This window comes from Phasianus colchicus, chromosome 14 (assembly GCF_987193195.1).
Source record: "Phasianus colchicus chromosome 14, bPhaCol1.hap1.1, whole genome shotgun sequence".
Classification (NCBI taxonomy): Eukaryota; Metazoa; Chordata; class Aves; order Galliformes; family Phasianidae; genus Phasianus; species Phasianus colchicus.
This window is the reverse complement of record NC_143449.1, coordinates 10,455,507-10,476,058: the sequence shown is the minus strand read 5'-3', so window position 1 is coordinate 10,476,058 and position 20,552 is coordinate 10,455,507. Positions and strand designations below refer to the sequence as shown.

Below are 20,552 nucleotides of genomic sequence, written 5' to 3'. Positions count from 1 at the left end.
CCTGTCTCTAAAAGATCAATAATTCTGAATGATCAACACAATACATAACATCCTGTGGAAGAAAGAAGCAATGGAAAAGTTATATCCATTATATCCTACTGTCACTGGGGATATAAAGAAACCTGTATGGCTTTTTTTTTTTCAATCTTTCTGAATAGGAAAGACTGCAGTTCTAAAAGATTGGAAAAATTCTGATAAGAGGATCAACAGAAATATTTATTACGGAGAACTGTAGAAAAGAGTGCAAGAATTGAAACCAAGGGGACAAATAAGTGTGATAAAGATGCAGCCACAAAATATTGCTAATTATGACACAAATACCTTTACTTTCTGCCAAGACTCTGAAATGCGCTATAGAAATAATAGTAATAATAATTAAAAGGAATAAGTATTCTGGGAGGTTTGCAGTATTCCTTCCTTTTCCCTGTTTCCATATATGTCTTACAAAATAGATTCAAGATTTTTTTTTTTTAATATAAAGGTTGTGTCTGAAAGGCAGAGATAAATCTTGCTCTAATAATAAGTTCAACTGTCCTCTCTTTCCCTTTCTCCTTTGCTAGTATGATTTTTTTCCTCTTCTTGCTGCCCTGTAAATGTGGGGTACAGGTAGACTGTGAGAAGCACAGACTTCGTAATTTAATTAAAAAAAACATATAGCAATTCACCTAAATTGGGTGCAAGCTGCATTCAAATCATAGTCTGACAGTTTACCACAACTTTAAAAACATCCAGCTGTTATTCCAGCAGGCTGAACTATAAGTATACTTTGTAGGAATGCCATTTTCCTACTAGTAGATCAACTTCTTAGTTTCCTTTAAAAAGCATTGCAGTGTTTATAACACATGAAAGCTAAATGTACGCAGTGTGGTCTCCACGTACAAAGCAGACAGCCCACCAGACTGGTCACTGAACTGACAGGGCAGTACTCAACATGAGATCAGCTACTTGGAGCAAGGTGCCAGTAACACCAAATTCCTGATCTCTATCAGTATTGATCTGATCTAATAGCAACCTAGGCCTCTGCCAGGCTACGTCTTGTTATTTCATAATAGCTTTCAGCACTTAGCAAAGGAGAGCAACGTAAGTAGGGAGGAGAGGGAAAGCTGTTGCTTCAGTATTTTGCTGTTTGTTTTCCAGGAAATGCTTACTCTGCTCAGGATTGACATGTGTCTGCTCTACACCATGTGCAGTGCCTTGCTTCATGGCAACCCATGGGGTTTTATGGCATAGATGGTCTTTAACTACAGAGACCACAGTGAAGCATCCCTGGGGGAGGCTGCAATCTCCATGTTAAGGAAGAAAATCTCTGAATGATGTAGTAGAAATGTAAGCAGCTATCGCTGCTATTTTTAATCTTTTAAATATGTAGTCCGTATTTCCTGCTGCTGTGGCACTATTATTAATTCTGCAACGTGGCCAAAGCAGCATGCTTGCATTTGGATATAAGCGCTTATCTTCAAAACACAGAGAGAAATCTCTCTCAGACGTGCAGTGCTTTTAAAAAGTCCACTGCCTGTAGTCATAGCTGAACTTTTGGAGTTGATAGGTAACTTCAGGCAACATATTGACTCGAATGACTGCAATTTGTGCTCGTCAAAGTATGAGACAGAGGAGGCAATGCTAACATAAACATTACTTCATTTTGCTCCACTTTCAATTTTTTTTAATCTATAAGAGAACAAAAAAATAGTTGGAACCAAATTTAGCACTGAGGAATAGGGTTTTTTGTTAACAGCATCCAGAAATTTTTAAAGCCTATCATTTTTCAGCTAGAACATTATTACTAATCAATGCTAGCTTTAATTAGGAGTTCTGGATTGTTTGTTCAAAAAATAGAAATTGAGTGGTATCTTGCCTAATGTTTTTGTCTTAAAAAAAAAAAAATATGTGATTTTTCCTGCTGTTTGCTGAGTAACTGAGGTTGGGACCTTGCTGTCACATTGAAAATTTTCAACATTTGTGTCTGACTTGTAACATTCTTCTGAAAAATATATGGCAATGTATTTAAATGAGCTCCAATCAAAAGCTTCAGTTACAATACACTCCTTAGTATGAAGGGTACTCGTTTCAATGTCTTTAAATAATATTCATGCCATTAGGAATTATAAAGGGAATGAACATCCGTATTATTTAAATTGTTGTGTTTTTCTCTGCTGTGCCTCTGTGGGAGTGTTAAGTGCCACACAAGAGCTATAATTGAGAAATCCCCAGCTCTCTGTGACTCTGATTGCTATTATAATTGGAATAATTTGCATTTTTATGAAGATACCATTCTGTCTTCAGGCATCCATGACAGTGCTTGATGTTTTGAAGATCATTTGGAAATATACATAGAAATCATTTGTTTTTAGCAGAATGACTTTTAACTTGCAAGCCATAAGCAAATTGTTTGGGGCTAAAGGAAATAAAAGAGTCTGAAGTATCTGAAGAAGGAGCAATTGGTAAATAATGTCTCCAGAAATTGACTCCTCCTTGATTGTCTGGCTATGCAAAGACACTTTAACCAAAACCTACTCAGTGACACAGACACAGTGAGAAGATCCTTAAAAGCTTCCAAAAACTAAAATTAATGTTAGGGTTAGAACATCCTATAACTGCAGGCCACTTTATCTCTCTATTTTCCCTGCAAATGCCTACTGTAGAACTTGCAGGTTTTTTTCCACTTTGGGAGCCTGAGGGCTCTGACTGTGTGGCCTCTGGCTTGTTTGAATACATGCTTAATCTCTGGCACACCTGAATCAATGAATAAGTGGTACCACATTATAACTGCCATTCTGTATTATAAGAAAATTATTTTTTAAGAAAGCAGGCTGGAAAGGCAGAGGCTCTGATACGCTGTTCACCTTCACTGCATTAATAGAGCTATATTTTGATTTCAGTTAGACTGTTGACTAAACTTGTGCAAAAAATTATTGGTTGTAATTAAGAGTTCAAGGAGGTCTCCCATATCCTGCTAAATGCAAGCATATGTACACGTATGAAGGAAATTCATGTGTACATAAAAAATACACCTCTATTACTAATGTTGAGCAGACCTTAATGGAAAGTCTCATGGAATTTTTCTGTTTCAATGTGGAAAGTACTTACCACTCCTGAAGAAATACCAGAGTCCAAACAATCAGTGCAGATCAGCTGGCACTTATCTAGCATCTTTCAAGCTACAGCTGGAGACATAAGGAATGTTCAGATATGCCCACTGATCTCAGATTCTCTCTGAGCTGCAGTCATTCAGTACTGAATCGTTTATCAACTAATGGTATTTCAATAATCAGTTAATGGCAGATTCAGAAATACTTTCTCAGGTGAAACAATTTTTCATTCGTAATTCTAGAAATATCACTTGTGCATTTCTTTCTGTACCCCGAGCAAAGAAACTAAGACCTCAGCCCTCTAGTAAGACTGTCATTTCTATAACTTACTTAGTCTTTTATAAATGAAACATCTGTGTCCCAATGGACATTTTAATACTACTACTTTGAATAGTGTAACTTATGAATTAAGTGTATAACTTGCAGATAATGAGTTAAATTTACCTGCGGTGTCCAAATGCTGCTTTCTGATACTTTTATTGTATTAAATGCCTCTTCAACAGTGTTAAGTTTGTCCTTTTTTTTTTTTTTTGAAACAAGGAATGGCCTAACATATAGTAGTTATGTCTGATGCTCACTGCAATGTTCTGATATAAAGGAGACTTCACTTTCTGAGTGGAGTTCGTGGTCATTTGTCTCCTCTGATATTTAAAAGCAAGCAAATTAGCTGAAGGAAAAGGTTATAACAGACCAGAAGTAGCAGATAATTTTAATAAGAAATATTAGTTTTTCATAGTTTTTCTACACGTATATATTAAAGGTTTCCTAAATGAGAACTGATACAAACTGCTATAAATGTTATGAAGATGCAGTGCAGCTATTTTACAATTCTTTCTTGCACAATTACTGATTTTTGCAATGGCAGATTGTGGAACCTTATAATGATTTGATAGAATTTCTGTGGGTCTTTCTAGGCCTCTCTTCTACATTCCTTCACAGTGATATCTGAAACTATTGTGCGAAGGACACAGCATACCATTATTTTAAGATCACAGCTAAGCTATAAAATGCCCATTCTGCTGTAGAGCATAACATTTTAAAATGCTTCTGATTTTACTAGCTCTTTTCTGTTACCATGTTTATCCTCCCATATCTCAGTGATGCTATAAATGGTGACATTGTTTTATATGGCAACTCCAAGTCATCACTTTTCTTACAGGAATTGAACTGGATCCAAGATAAGGTTATTACTATTCTTCAGAGGCACTGTCAGGAACATTCGAAGTTCACAGCTCTTTGTAGAACTGTTCAGTTACTTGGTGTCAAAACAGAGGGGTTTTTTTTTTTTTAAATACCTGGATGATTAAGAATCACAACTCTGGCCTCTACAACTTTGTACCATTCTCTAGTCCTGCCTGCATTTGTGTCTCTGTGGGTGATCTCACTGCACTGTTCTGACAGTGCTGCTCTGCTGCTGCATAGTACGAAGCATTGCAATAAAGATAGATGTACCAAGAAAAGAAGTACCAATTTGGGAGAGCTCTTCTTTAGAACAGATCCTTATGCTGTTAATTCAGCTGAGCACTTGAGGATGTGTCTGGGTCACCCAGTTCTGGGAGGTTCAGAAATTGCTGTGTAGCACCTGCAAACAGGTTTATGTCAGATGCATTTGGTCATCTGCTAGTGACTGCTGCTCCATATGGATCCTAAACATTACAGGCATTGATCTTATTCTATAACTGTTGTGGAATGAAAAGTCTCAGACACGTTTTTTAGCAGAAACACAGAAATGCTGACATCTTTTTCTCCTTTCTTGACTGCTCCATATATTATGTTGCTAATAGATGCTTCTTCTGAATCTCAGACAGTAAACATAATTACCACATTTTCTCTTTTGCCTGTCTGCTTTCCCTTCTGACAGCTTCTAAGTCTCTTTTGAAGGAAGGCTTGTCTGCATACTCGTGCCTGCATATGGAATAGCAGCACATGTAGATCTCCAGGGTGCAATAGAAAGGATTAAGAAGGAAGAGACTATAAGCACTCATTCTCCTATTCCTCTGGTGTGTTCTTCATCTAACTATTCCACTATATGCTCAACATATTTGTGACTCGTGTCTCTGTATCAGATGAATGTATTGTAAGCAGATAAAAAGAAAGCAGCTATTAAAATTGCTTTTCTTGCTTGTCACAAAGCACCCTTCCAAATCTGAAGAGCAATCACAACTATTTCTAAGTATCATCTATTCCTGAATGAGGGCTTTGAAGGAAAAATAGGAAGAATTAAAACTTAGAAACTTCCTTAAGAAGTGAAGACAAAATAAAGGAGGAAAAGAATTCCATCTGGGACTTAGAGCTCAGTTGTTCTGATAAAATGCAGTCCTTCCTATATGTCTTCTTTAAGACCTTCAGTTTATGGGATTTAAAGGAGCTCAGCAATTTATATGCCATCTTGAAAATTCCACTTCCCCTATTGTTTTAAGAGCTTAATGGGCTGGGATTGGCACTGTCTGAGAAAATATCCATGTCCTCCTCCATTATATTACTCCCACAGTATTAGCAACAGTGATTTGGTTTTAAATAGTGATAACTGGAAGACTGCAGAAAAACACTTTAGTGAGTGCTGTAGATTTAAAAATAAAAGGAAAAGAATTTCTGTGGGCACTATGAACATTGTATAAGCATGAGTTACCTCCTGAGAAACCGAGACATCAGCAGTGAATTCGAAAAGCAACTGTAGACTGTTCCTCTATAGATAAAGAAGTTGTAGGATTAAGTAAATTTTTACCTGTTCTCTCCATCTAATATGAGTCAGAACAACAATAGAAAAGAGATTAATTTCTTGGTAACAAGCTGAGTAAAATTTCCTGACAGAATAGATATCGTTTTTCTTACACATTTCTAATTTATTCCATTAATTATTGCAACTAAAAGATAAGTCAAGGCTCATCCTAACACGTGTTTTCAGGCCTTTTCCTGCTCTTCTCATGTTTCTTAGCATTCCCTGCAGTATTATCTCCTTACTGTTCCTATTCAGATAAACAAAAAAACTGGAAAATGAAGACATCCACTTTCCAGGGGAGTAGTGGTAGCATGCTGGCAAAGGACAGTCAGTCTTCCTAAAGAAAATAAAGTAGTTGTTGGGCTGACTCCTGTTTTTCTTTGCCTTAACTCTTGGAATACATCTGCAATTGTCAAATGTGATCTTTGATGATGTAATTGTGAGGAGGACGACTACGAGAAAATAGAAGAAATGTATGGCAGCCCTTCCTGCATCTTCTTTCACATTTTGTTGTTTTAGGATACTCAGTCTCTCTAAAAATGATGAGTGGATCTCAGTCACTAAAATGCTTGTAATACTTTGAAGTTTGCTTTGAATAACATGACTGTAATTTCCATCAAAGTAAAGGCTACTGTTGACATTTAAAGCTTGCAAGGAGAGAAAGAGGAGATGGTTAGTCTCCCCTAGGAGTTTCTTTGGGATATCTTTATTGTTGCTCTTAGCCTTTCTAAAAAGCTTTTAGTCACCCCCAAATTACAGACCTAATTGCTTAATTTCTTGTAAGCTAAATTCTGTCCTGGGCTTTTAAACCATAATAAGGCTTTTCTTATAAATTATCACATTTTATATGATGGTAAGAGCAGAAAGGGAGCATCATGGTGCCTTGATGAGTTCGTGGATTCTGCAGTGTACTTGATTCAGCCATTGTTTGCTACCCATTACTTAAACAAACCTTCGACTTACAATTTAATTGACCAACTCTTTAAAAGCACTAAAGGAAACTCAATTTATGCTGATTAACCCAACAAGCTCATAATAATGTTTTGACAATACTACCTTTTATTTAAACTGTGCTGTAAGGCAGTAGTACCTCATGGGGAGCAGGCAGCATGCTTGCTGACTGCAGACAGACATAGCATTGCACTACAATATGCTAATAGCTGAACTGTCTCCACAGCAGTACAGAAAATAAACTATGATTCAGCTATATCTCCTTTCTTGCTCCTTTTTGCTTGGTGAAATATGTTAGTTTCTCTTTTGTTGTCCTTTGTGAAGTTGATTTTTGACTGTCTTTAAGTGGGCAGCACAGGATGGCAGTGTTTATCACTACTATAAGCAGATGTTTCTGAGCTGACAAAACAGCCTCGTTCAGTGAAAGTGAATCTATGTTTAACGTAAGTTTCCTGACAAGTAATTTTTTAAAGGGACTCGTATATAATGTCCCTTAGCTGTGTTATTAATAGTACCAATTGATTTAGCAAAAAGAAACTAGAGGTTTTTCATCTAAATAGGCATCTTCCCTCCTCAGCGTCTACTTCATTAATGTTCAACTACTTGAAGATGACATCTAGTGCCGTTTTCAGTCTGCTGCTCCCATGCCCTAAAATATATAGCTCATTCTAAAATAATGCCTTCTATTTATTTCTACGGAAACTACAACAGATACAAAGAGCACAACAACACTATTTGATAGAGTGAACTCTCAGATACAAAGCATTATTTTTAATCATCGTCATCATTAGCTGTGCATTTTCAGCAGTGATGAACAAGAGCTTGTATCTACACCAGCAGAGGTGACCACTGTCACTGACAACACTACTGTAACATATCACCCACTGCCTCACTTGTGTTACATCCACTCTTTGACCTCCATAAACGTTCAACATTCAATGAAGGTCAATGGGTGCTATTTTTTCCACACAGAGGAATTAAATTCCACCCCTTTGCTTCATATGCCCTTCCATGTCAGCACCATTCTGTCAGACTGCCCCTGTACTGCCATCTGTCACACAGCAACAACATGTAATGGGATACTGGTGGGAAGGTTCAACCCCTACTGCCACACCACCAACATCCACCTCTGACACTGTGGGCCAGCGTAATAAAATAGGAGCCGTTCATTTCAGGGCAGCCCTCAGAGAGAAACAGGATTTAGATATTTAGACACTTATTTTTCACTGGTTTTATAAAAGACTTTTCTCAATCCCTAATCCTTCTCCTCTAAGAAAAGGAGTTGGTAGTAACTGTAAACATGTAAATTCTATGTCTCTATAAAGAATTTTTTCAGTAGTTGTTTTGTCACCTTTTCTATTTCTTTTGCTTTAGGTATGTAAAGTATACATACTACTCAACCAGACTGATACATGATTTGAGTGTAGGTAGTCTAAATCAAAACTGTTTAATATTTGCAGCAGAATACTAAACAGATAGCAGCTTCCATAAACTAGCAGCTCTTCTGCTGTGTATACGTTTCAATGTTAAGTCTCGCACCCTGGGAAGATCAGAACATGCTCAGTGGCCCAGATCAATCTAAGCACATTTTATTTTGAAGAGGTGCCGCAGTGTCTCCAGCATAACAGAACAGTTGGCAATCTTTCCAGTGACATAAAGAGATCTTTTGAAGCCCAGTACGCCTACGTAAACTCTTAATGTCTTTGACTTCAAGGAATTATGTTAGAATAGAGAATGGAGTTCATGCAGTTTCATAATCTTTTCCCTCTGATTCCTGTTGCTCCAGAACAATTCTAATACATTTTGTCAATTTGCACACTTGTATGTTGTCCCAAACAGAGGGAAAATGGCATCCACATCTAGAAAACATCATGGGATTTTCCTACTAATGATCACATTCCAGTGCTTACTGAAACTCCAGTCAATGCATTCCACTCTTTCCCAGCTTAAAGTTATCAAACTTTAATACAGCGACATATTTCCCAGGAAGAATATTATGTCCAAATATCTAATTTTAATTAAAAATGGAAGAGCTGGATTCAAAAATTCACATTAAGGAAGCTGCAGGATGATATGATAGTCAATAAGAAAAGTAATTTACTAAAATTAGTTAATGCCTTGTACATACTCATTTCCAGCGATGCATTCTAAATGTGGCAGAGTGCTCACAGAAAGGGAATCTGAAGTACAACAGATAATGTCCCATTGAAACTGAGTAAAAGCAGGAGGGCTTTTTCCATTTGGATTTGAAACTGCCGTTCAGGGACAACATCAGCTAACTTCAAAATATTTCACCTCTAAGCAGTGAAAGTCATACGTATATTTATATTATTTATTTTTGTGTAGCTGCATCCTGGAGTGCTATGCAGAGTGGTTGTAAATAATATATTGGCCAAATTAAAAAGAGAATATTAGAGGGAAAAAGATAAATTAAGATCTGTAGGCAAAAAAATAAGGCAAGGGCATGTTCAGAAATGAGTTACAGAGTCAATGAGGTGGAAAGAAAGAGGGAAGCCACTTTCAGATGGCATAAAAAACTGAGAAGAAATCAACTACCAGCAGTAAGAGATCTTGTGTGGCAATGCTGACAAAATGGTGCCAAAAATATGAAATAAAAGGAAGGATACAGACAGAGCTAAGCAGTGGGGGAAGTAAGAGAAACACTGTAGAGAGTTTGTGGTGGGGAAAAAAAAAAAGGATAAAATTTAAAGGAGATCAGTATTTTTCTGAGGTTTTCTCTTTAAAGAACTGCTCTTACAAAACATCTTTAAATAGGCTGAAGACAAATTCTGATCTGATTTGCATTTCTTCTCACGTATAATTTCCACAGAAACTCATAGAATTCTGTGTTTACAAAATCTAATAAATTGATCTGAAGTTTGTATGAAGCAAGTAGAACTAGTTTGAATTTATACTAATGAAATTGAGGCTGCAGTAATCTACTCATTTGTTTATTAAGGAAAAGGAAACAAAACATCTAAAAATTTTATTGATGCTGTAAAGGACACATACAAAAGCCAAAAGGTAAGCTCATTTAAATAAGCCTTTCATTGATTTATATTCATTTATCTTCCATGTTCTGTCAGTTCAAAATGATTTTCCAGAAGCTTTTCTATATGCAGATAACGTTGAGTAGAAATCTCAGTGCATATGTTATTAAGCAGATACTTGTATTGTCATGATAAGAGTGAGCTCTTTCCAACAAAGTCTTGAAAGTTTAGTTTTTCACCCTTGCACTGGAAGAATGGAACGCAGGTGTCTGGAATAAATCATTTGACTTATGTTGTTCTGTTGTTCTCACAAACACCAGCAACATATAAGGTCAATTCAGGCTTTGCTGCAGTCTTGCTGCCTCACGGAAAAACATGGGCCTTGGTAACTTAGCCAGTTCCTTCCATTTGTACAAATATGAGCTTTACACCTACATATTAACTGTATGGCAACATGCTTTACAATTTTCTTTTAAGTATTGTAATTAACAAAGATGTAGTTCTTTAATCTGACATAACTCATTCAGCAGAGTGCAATGATGTAGGCACATCTGTATATTTGCATACTAAAAAAATCTAAAAATACATGTATAAAAGACAAAAGGTGGCTTTTGAATGCATGACCCAGTCAGAGCTTCAATTATATGTTTCAGCATAGAGTATTCTGATCTTGCTTTTAGCTACATGTGTGTGACTGCTTAATTACAAAGCAAAGCTTTTAAACAAAGGGCCTGATTCTAACTTTCACAGTGGGAAAAATTAGGATAATCACTGTTGTACAGAATGGAACTGAGCTGGTACACAAACTTTTTGAAGTAAGAACTTTACTCAAATTTTGCTTAAATTATGCCTTATTTATTTCCCTGTAACTGGAAGAAAAATATGTTAAAATTAGGGAATGGAAGAACTGAGAACTGACAAAATCAAATTGGCTTTTGAGATTTACTCCATTAATTTACTAGTTAGAATATGACTCTTGATTGCAATGAACATATGCTAGCACAGCAGTAAGCCCTTTCAGTCTGTTATGTGAAATGAGACCATCTAAGTCAAAGTCTAAATTGTGTGTTGCCATTTATTTAGTTTCTCTGAAGTGAAATTTGTTCTAAAAAGGGGGCATTATACTCAATGCATGGCATCTCTCAGTTATTTGCTGCAAAATGAATACTATGTACAAATAAATATATTTGTAATTCATAGAGCATTAAGAGCATACAAAGAAAGAGAATGACTGAAGGAAAAAAAAATAGCCTCACCATTGGGAGTTCATAAATTGGAGGATATTCTAATTGAATATAAAATTGGTCTGTGCTTCTCTCAGCTGATGCTGGCTTTTAATGTAAGTGAGAGGGAAAAGCAGACTCCTCAAAACTAGTGGGTTTACTTCCCTTCAGTAAGTGCAAAAAATTAACTTTGGTAGAAATCAGCACCCATGCATGGAAGTAGAATAGGACTATAAAAACTGCATAGTCTGAGAAGGCTGATTAGTGTTCCCTCTGAAAAATACTGAAGTTTTTTTTTGTCACTGTTTATTACGCTGCTTTGTACTGCTTTTTCTTCATTGCATCTTGATGCTGCATGTAGTTACAGCATCTATTGATTTGTAAATGTCACAAGGTGTGATGTTTTCAGCAGTAAGTGGGATGCAGCAGCCCTGGGTTGATGGGCTGTGGGATTGGGATTTGGGTGGTCCTGTGTGAAGGTGGTTGGACTCTGTGATTCTTCTGAATTCCTTTCTAACTCAGGATATTCTATAATTCAGTGACTCAATAAAGGAATTCTAAGTCACTTCAGAGAAAACTGGAAAAGGAAGTGACTATATTCACTTTCTGAGATGCTTTGATGCCAAAGTGTCCCCGTTAGTAAAAAATTAATGATTCTGTTAATCGTGCAGTTCTTATGTGGTTGTGTGTACTTTCGTCTTGTCTCACTCAAGAAAAGACTATGAAAACTGCGTAGTCTGAGAAGGCTGATTAGTGTTCCCTCTGAAAAAAAATAAATTGCTTCAGTATAAATAGGATTTTACCATAAATTGGCACGATCAGATTTGTACAAAGTTGTTTGATTCATTCCATAGAGTTTTTGTATAAATTGATTCTTTGGTTTAAAAGATGCAAACCAATTACTGAATCTCTACCAAGTAACAGTGTCTGAATGTGTTCTTTTTTTTGTTTGTTTGTTTGTTTGTTTGTTTTTTTATCTCTTATTTTTATATCTTATCTAAGCTTGTGTCTGTTAGAATGCACTCACATCATGCAGAAGAAGTTCTAAGGATAGCTATAAATGCAGGTCATATATATATATATATATATATATATATTTACCTTAATAGCTTAAATAAAGCATATCACAAATATTTAAATTATCTTTTTTTTTTCCTTAATGTTTTATCTTTACACTTCCATCTGTTAGGTATTCACTTTTAACTGTACCATCTGAGGTTCTTACATTATTTATGAATATCAGTGAGCTGAGAATGTATCTCAGAAGGAGGGAAGGGAATCAATAGTCTAACATTTGAGGTACATCCTTACATTCAAGGTTACAGTTGGTGACCCACAGCAGGTGAAAGACACGATTAATGCCTAGAAGCTTGGAGCATTTTTATTACCTGAGCTGTCATGAGATTGAGGGAGGTAACATTACAAGCTAGGGCCACCCACAACATGTAGCACAGATATTGCTGAACTTTGGCCAGGGAATACTCAAGTTGACCTTTGAAATAGCAGTGGCTGAGAAATTTATGCAAGAGAAAAATTCTATTCTACAGTTCCCCATGACTTCTGAGGCCAAAATCTCATGGATCTTTAGCCTATGAATTTTCTTTGACAGGAATCAGAATACTGATGCTATGTGTGAAACCAGATGAGAGGTTTACTGCGAGTAAAAATCTAAGTCTCTCTCAGGAACATCCAGAATGGTTCAGTTTACTTGTTTGTCACTTCTTAAAACATCACTATTTTTATTCTTTGGATTGTCACTGAAAATTTGCAGCCTCACAGATCTACTTAAACATATTACTTAGAGACTTCAAGATAAAAAAATGTGGGCCTATTCCAATGCCTTTGAAAGTTAGCATGAGTTTTTCCATTAACATCAATGGACTTCAGATCAGGACCTAAAGATATTAATATTCCTACTTTGGGTTTGTTTTTTTTTTTTTTTTTTTTTTTGTGTGTGTGTGTGTTTTTTTCCCCTTAGAGAGCCTTTTGAAGCAAACACTTTGACTTGTGTTTAATTTCAAATATATATGAGTCTTTAAGTCCTGCATCTTGAACTCATTGTACTTGCTATAATGTTTATTCATTTTTATTTGATAGGTACTGAACTGGTAGAATTGTATGAGAAAAAAGAGTCTGATGTATCTTGCATTTGTATAGCAGGTGTTTAAGCATGCATTTATTTATACTATGCAGCACTTGTTGAGGCTGATTTTGAATTTTCTCAGTACCAGAATCACAAATATGTCGACACTTGAGATACATTGAGAAGAAAAGGGAGAGAAGATAAAGTTCAAAAATGACTTAAATAAACACAGTGCCTACAATGGTGTATATTGAAAAGAATTAAAAACAGGTTTTATTTTAATAAAAAGTAATCATAGAATGTCTACTCCTTGCAGTTCAGCCTATTCTTATTAGTTGAAACATTAGAAAATGACTTTCTGGTCATTTGAATCAGTATTTTAGCTTTGTGTGTGTGTGTGTTAATTGTTACCAGTCAAGGTGCATTTTCAAAAAGTTGTACTTTATCAACAATTTTTGTCAAAAATGACAATATCATTATTTTCTAGATTAACAAATCCTTCTGTGTTTTGCAGTGTTTCAATAGAAAGTCATACCTAGATTTTTTCAAAGTTTAGTTATGGTTTCATTTAACACTATTATATCTTGTTATCTAATGGCAGTTCAACTTCATAATGAGCATTATTTTTTTAGTAGAGAATATATTAATGAAAATAAATGGAAATGAAGCTTCCATACTGAAAGCGTGCAGCACTCGTATTATGTTGATACACTCTTATTATGTCACTACACTCTTATTATGTCTTTAATTAAAATAGCTGATTATTTAGCAGTCACTGGAAAAGAATACCTTCTTATCTCTATATGGTAAATCTTGTGATACCTCTTCAGAAGACAACAAAAATGATGCTTGTATTAGTTATATATATTTGGAAGAAGTTAGAGGCAGGGCTCTTAACAGTTGTCTGAAAATTTTCCAGGGGATCTTATATTTTCTAATAAGAACAGGGAAATATCATTATAGTTCATCTCCACAGTTAAAACATGTAAACAAGATCTTTAAAATTCTTCAATTTTCTGCAAAATAGTGTTCGGAGTTCCATAAAAGAAATTGCTTTCTGTTTTAAATAGATGTGCTCATGTAAAACTACAGGACATTCCTTACAATGACTTCTTATGAATTTATCAAATGCTTTGAGTAATGTCTTTAAAAATAAATCCTCTCTCAGTAATACAGCTGGCCACTCTTGAACCTCAAGCTAATAGGAGTCTTGCCCACAAATGGATTGAATAAAAAATACGTATTAATGGCTATTATAAAGTTCAAATTTTAATCTAGTTTCTTTGGATAGCTCACTGTAATCTGAACTCTTTAAATCAAAAGTAGATAGTGTTGTAAAAGACATTATAGCTTGACAATTATGAGCACAAAGTAGGAACACCTGGATGATGTTCTTTGGCCTGTGGGAGGCATCAAGTTGGACTAGATGACGGTAATTGCTCCTTTTAGCTGCAACATCTATGAATCTAAAATACCTTTTCCAAAATCCTGAGGGGAGTGAAGAATAGATGGTCATCAAGGAACAGTGATTTCTATTAATGCAGCCTTCTAGCTACTATTTCTGACAGTAGCTCTCTGTACAGAGATCATCATTCTGCTTTTTTTCCATCAAGCAAGGAAGTGATTAAAAACTTCTAGCAGTGCTTGTATAAGATGATACTCAAGATATTGACTTTACTTAAATGAGAGTTAAGGTAAGTTACACCCCAATATAGTTCTATCTTTTTGTTTTACTACACAGTCTAAAAGTCATTTTGCTAAAGGAAGCAGATCTATTACTGATGGTGATTTATTCAAAGGAGTTCATTCTGGTTCCCTTGTGGCGATCTTCAGGTGCTTGAGGCACATTTCCCTAACCAATTTCATACTCTGTGAAATCTTTCTCTCTGTCTCCTGTACCTCTTTTATCAGGAAAGGATCAAATTCTCTCACCTTGAAACAAACTCTCTCTACCCTTTTTGTGCAATCATGGAGATAGGCACATCGTTTAGATAGTCTCACAAGTAATCAGGAAGGTAATTGCTGGATTAGCTGCCACTGCAGTTTTCTCTTCAAATGCAATCTTCATCCAAAAACAAGCTACTCCTTGACCTCTGCAAAACTAATATCCAAAATCCACTTAGAAATTCTCTTGATCTTCATGTAGGTGGTTCTCAGATTTCACTCTTTCTAGAAAAACAAGTAATATTCAAATATTTTCCTCCCACTCATTCTTAAATCCTTCAAGATGTGTGTGAAAGTATCCTGAGATCATTCCACTTGATTTATGCTCTGTCTCAATAAATTGAGTCACCTTGATGGTTTTCTCATTGGGGACAGCCATTCTGCTCTGACAGTCATAAGAGCAGCCCTTGTATTACAGGTTAGGTTATCTGGATTCCTCTCCCTGTCTTCACTTCTATGATCCTTGCAGGCTCTTGGTGTTTCATTAGATTAGTCTTTATTTGGATAACCCAGTATCAAGCACATTTAATTTATTATTCTAAACAAAGTCTCATAAGGCAACTTTGATGTTAGCAATAATAGTACTAAAGGAAGGGAACAAGCAATAGGAAAGTAGTACTAATTGGGAAGTAGTATTGTAGTTGGGAAGTAGTACTTATGTTAGTCTTTATCCCATAAAAACAGAGACAGAGGCAACTGCCAACAGGCATCTGGTGTGCCTTTCTAGCAGCCCAAGCAGAAAGAGAAGCCGTTACAGCTTGATTCCTTGCTTCTGGCAGCTGAAAAATGATAAAATGCAACACTAGTGCTGTGGAAAACAGCCTGATGAAAAGGCATAATTCGACATAATTTACCCATGGCAGACAGGGAAGGTAAGTACTGCATTTCTTTATTAAATTTTTTTAAACTGTTCTTTCTGTGGAGCTTAAATGAAATTGCTATCATCCTGCTTGGGCAGCACAGCAAGGAGACATTTTTATTCTGCAAGTAAGTCAAATGAGTTTGAATAGCTGCTCAGTTTGACAGTTTGGAAATGTTGGTGAGTTGGGTGTGTTTAGTTTTCTGCTTCAACAAAACAAGCTTAAACTGTGTATTTTTCAGCTTTATGCTGGATGGTAGCTCCCATTCAAAACTGAAGTATCAGTTTTTCAGTAAAAATACTGTTTTCTCAGTCTTACGTTCATTACACTTTTTTATCTTTTGGTGATACACTAATAGCTTGGGCTTTCTTCAAGGGAAGTAGAATGAACCTATCGTGTCTGGAAGCTAAATTCTGGAGATTCAGTCCTTGCCTTGTTTCTTCAGCTGGAAAGATAAGAAAAATCTCTTTCACCAGGAGATAAGTGAATCAGTGCAATGGGTGACTGCTCAGTTGACAGGTGAAATTCAGTGGAGATTCTGTTTTGCCAATAGTAGAAGAAATGGCTGTGGTGTTTTAAGGAGTGTCTTCCCAGTGATTTGTTACTGCCTCCCATTGAATTCTGAGCAGTAGACTGTAGGAGCTCTGCCTGTTACAGTGTAAAACAAGTTAAACCTTACCTTTGACTTTAAATAAAACTGCTTAAATTGATCCCCTTGATTTGACGCTGCTGTAGCTGAATGACAGTCTCAGTTCTTATTTTCCCCTCAGTAGTCTCTTTATGTTAAGATGAACTGAAAACATATGAATTATAGACTATTTCTCTTATAGAAAGGAAGGTGGAAGGGAATAAGTTATTCGTATTCATTTTTTGTGTGCGCATAAGACAATTACAGGCCTACAGCTTACATGAATCCTAATGGGCACTGCCAGGCAATCAGGTCATACGCTGCACCTTATTTGTAACTGCAGAAATATTCCTATCCTAAGTGAGCAGGAGTGTGGTTTCACCTCAGAGAAACAATTCCATTCTTTTCTAAATTAAAACAGAAAAGCATTGATATTAAATGTTCCTGAGGATACATAGGTTGCTCCAAAAGTAATGCCTCCTATTTTATTCCTTAGAAACTACAACAGATACAAAGAGGACAATAACATTGATAGAGCAAATTCTCAGCTACAAAACGCTGTTTTTTAACACAGTCACCAATATCAGCTGTGCGTTCTCACCAGTGATGAACAAGAGTCTGCATGCTGTGCCCGTAAAAATCTGCACCAGCGGAGGTGACCCACTGTCACCACTGCTGAAACACAGCACCCACTGCCTCACTGTGCTACATCCACTGCTTGGTCTCCATAAATCTTCATCAAGAAAATTAGAAGACTCTTGGATTCCAGTCATGCTCTTTTGTACATCTCATTGCCACACGCTACTCTCTGCAAAGAATATTGCTTTGTAGGAAAACCCTGAAACTCATGACTTTCCTATTCATTTACTTCTTGGAGGAAAAAAATGTTGCTGGTTGTTGTGCAGAGAAAGGAGTGAAATTATCTGTGAAAGTATTATTAATCTTTAAGTCGAGCAATTGTTGTCTGAGCCGCTTGACCAAACAGTGCCAAAAGAAGAGTTGGGATAAGTTGTTCATAATAATATGTACCTGAACTAGAAATGTGCTTTGCCCTCTGACGAAAGGTTTTTTACTGCTTCTGTTATAATTTCTTTTCTTTTTTTTTTTTTTTTTAAGAGAGGTGCTGTGTGTGTGCTGTGTGTGAGTAATAAAATTGTCAGTGCTTCTATAGCACATGCTACAAGATTTAAGAGTTCGCAGATCCAGAGTTAAGTTGCCTTAGCCATAAATCATAGTGACATGATGAGTATAAACTGAAGAGCTGAAGAAGTGAAATCTACCTTTCCAAGAATACCAGGCAGCATTTACAGTTGGTTCAGCTGGACCTATAGGTTTTTTCCCCCTCATTACTTTGTGGTTGTGATACACAAAGCTAGTATCATGGTCTTTTGAAGATAGGAGTAAAAGCTGTTTTCTCTTTCTGCTCAACAGCTGTCAGCCATACATGAAGCAGAGCACGTATAGGAAAGTCGAATTTAATGACAAGATTTTTACCTTTATACATTGCTGCCACCTTTCAGCAAAACAATTCTGCTAAAGGGGTAGCTTCTGCTCTAGGAGTTCAGTGTGCTCTGGCCCTTCAGTCAGAGAAAAGCTCTCTGTGTTTCTTGCTGCTGAGTGACACCAACCTTCATCTGACCCACCACAGTCTAGTGGAAGACAAACTCTGTTCCTTCGCATTTGTCTGACCTAAAAATAACAGTCTCTTTGAACTTTTTCTTCTGGAAAATCAGTGGGATTTATGTTCTGTATTGTCTGAGATGACTCACAGTATTTATCATGCCTAAAGAAAACAATGTGATTTATTTATTTAAAGATATATAATTCATTGGTTTGCAAAATTAGAAACAATTTTACCTAAATACATAAGAAAACATTTAGACCTTGTTATTTTTAATCTCAATATAGATTTGAGAATTACCTTTTTTCCTTAACTACTCAGTATCTTAGATATCATGGTCTATTTTTCTTTTTCTCTTTTCTTCTTACAGTAAAATGACAGCCTACCAGAAGTGTGGATTTGCATACACAGAAGAAAACTGTAATTCTTTAGCTGCCATGTTGCTGATTTCAAAATGCTAAGGAAGCCTATGGGAGATATTACGATAGCATGCTCTTAATGAAAGAGTCTCATTTAGAAATGGAGATAGCTAGCTGTAAAAAGTCTCTCTGAGATTCATACCTACTTTTTAGGGGTCTCTACCTCCCTTAATATTCCCTACAAGAAAGTATTAAGCAGTAATATGGAGCAACATTTAAGGGCCATGTAAGAAAGGCAGAGAAATCAGCAGCTTTCTGTAAACAGTAGGTATGGCAAGGGGCATAACCTCATATGCCTTCTTCTCACTTTTTCCTGGGATTTTAGTCTCATCTTCATCCTGTTCACGATTACTGTGAATTTGCTCAATCTCACTCAAGCTGTACTGGCGTTATTTGGGTTTTAGTAGCCAACAGATGTAAGGAATACCATGCTTTTATGGCATTCTAACTTCTTGATTAAAACCTTACTGGTTCATGATTGCCTTGAATCCGGAGTAACAAAACCACATTCACATATCGATAGCTAAAACCTACAGCTGGAGTGTGTGTCCAGCCTTACAGATGGAGCTGAGCAGGTCAAGAGCAAGTGATTCCAACTATGGGTGGTGAATTCACATAACATGTTAGAATATGTAAACCTTTGGGAAATAATCAAATGCTAATTTCATTTTTTTTCCCTTAGGATCTGTTCAGACTTTTCTCTCTTATGGAAAAAGGATAATGTTCATAGCACTCTCCTGTAGTAAATTATTGTTGATTTTATCAAATCACTCAGCTGAATTTCAGTGTTAAAAAAGTGGGGTCCATTGATGCAAACTTTGTGCTAAGAATGCCACTGCTAACATTGTGGAAAGAAATGACTCTGGACAGCCTGAAAGTGCAGTCAGTGCCTAATTGAATAAAAAGTTTTCTTCGGTGGCAATTAGGTTATTCCTTCCTGCACACTCCAGTATCAGAATTTACTGAAAGGCTCTTTGAACAAGAAGAAAAAAATAATCCTGAAAGTAATAGGCATGCTTTTATTATAAGAAAGAAAATTATTCCCTTAGAATGCTGTAAAATAATCTATTCATGGAAGTTCATACATTTCGCTGTAATACATGTTTCTAAACTGTCAATCTATACTACCTCCTAGTTTAAAGTCTCATCTAAAGCAATTCTGTTTTTCTGTTTATTTGTATGGAAAGTGAATGTTTCCTTTTCCATATTGTATCTACTTGGTTTGTTCTTAATGCACTTACTAGTCATTGAATTCTAATAATCTGAAATGACAACTGTTGTATGGGTTTTCTGTTGGTATTAATGAGATTAAATCAAAAGTGAGCTATATACCGACAGAGAAAAAAGGAATTAAGGATCATAAAAACAGCGTTTGAAATTGTTCTTAAATTGATATGAAGTGCAATAAATGAATAAATAAAACACCATTTAAGCAGTGAAAACAAAGAAAGTGTATTGTTCAGTCATAGAAGAACTAAGGGAAGTAACTGGTGAAATAAAAATGGCAAAAAGTAATTTTATGAAATTCAGAAATCCATTAGTTTAACTTTAGCTATAGGAAAAGCTTTCAAAATCTGTGAAGTGACCAAACATGGAAACTCACAAGAAATTCAGAGAGAATATTCAGTACATGAATTATGTTCCCTTCTCTTCCTCCTCCAGCTTTTGAGACTTTCAGCTAACTTCTTGAATAGAAATAATCTAAAATTGGAGTCTTAATTTTTCCATAGTAGTTGGAAAATTTGGTCAGAGGAAAGGAAGGGAATCCATATTTGAAAGGAGTAATTAAGGAAAAAGTGCTGTAAATGAAGAATCTATTATATTACACTGAGGAAAACAAGCTGAAGGGCAAACAAAACTAATATCTACTGAATCAGAACTATATTAAGACTTAAAATCCTTCTGGCATTCAGGTATTCAGATGTGTTTATCCTCAGAAACTCAAAGCATGATATCTAGGTGAAGAAATAGTTCGCAACTGTAAATTAAGAAGGGACAAATGGACAGCTGTGTGCTTATCAGCAG

General features: G+C 35.9%; 1 long non-coding RNA gene across 1 annotated transcript in view; it reads left to right on the top strand.

Moving 5' to 3' along the window:
• LOC149916011 (uncharacterized) overlaps window positions 1–19,927 on the top strand; it is a 35,458-nt gene extending 15,531 nt beyond the window's left edge. Inside the window, exons 2-3 of the long non-coding RNA XR_016471107.1 lie at window positions 15,684–15,871; window positions 18,479–19,927. This is a non-coding gene — a long non-coding RNA (uncharacterized LOC149916011). The remainder of the gene's footprint in view (window positions 1–15,683; window positions 15,872–18,478) is intronic.
• The last annotated feature ends 625 nt before the right edge of the window (window positions 19,928–20,552 follow it).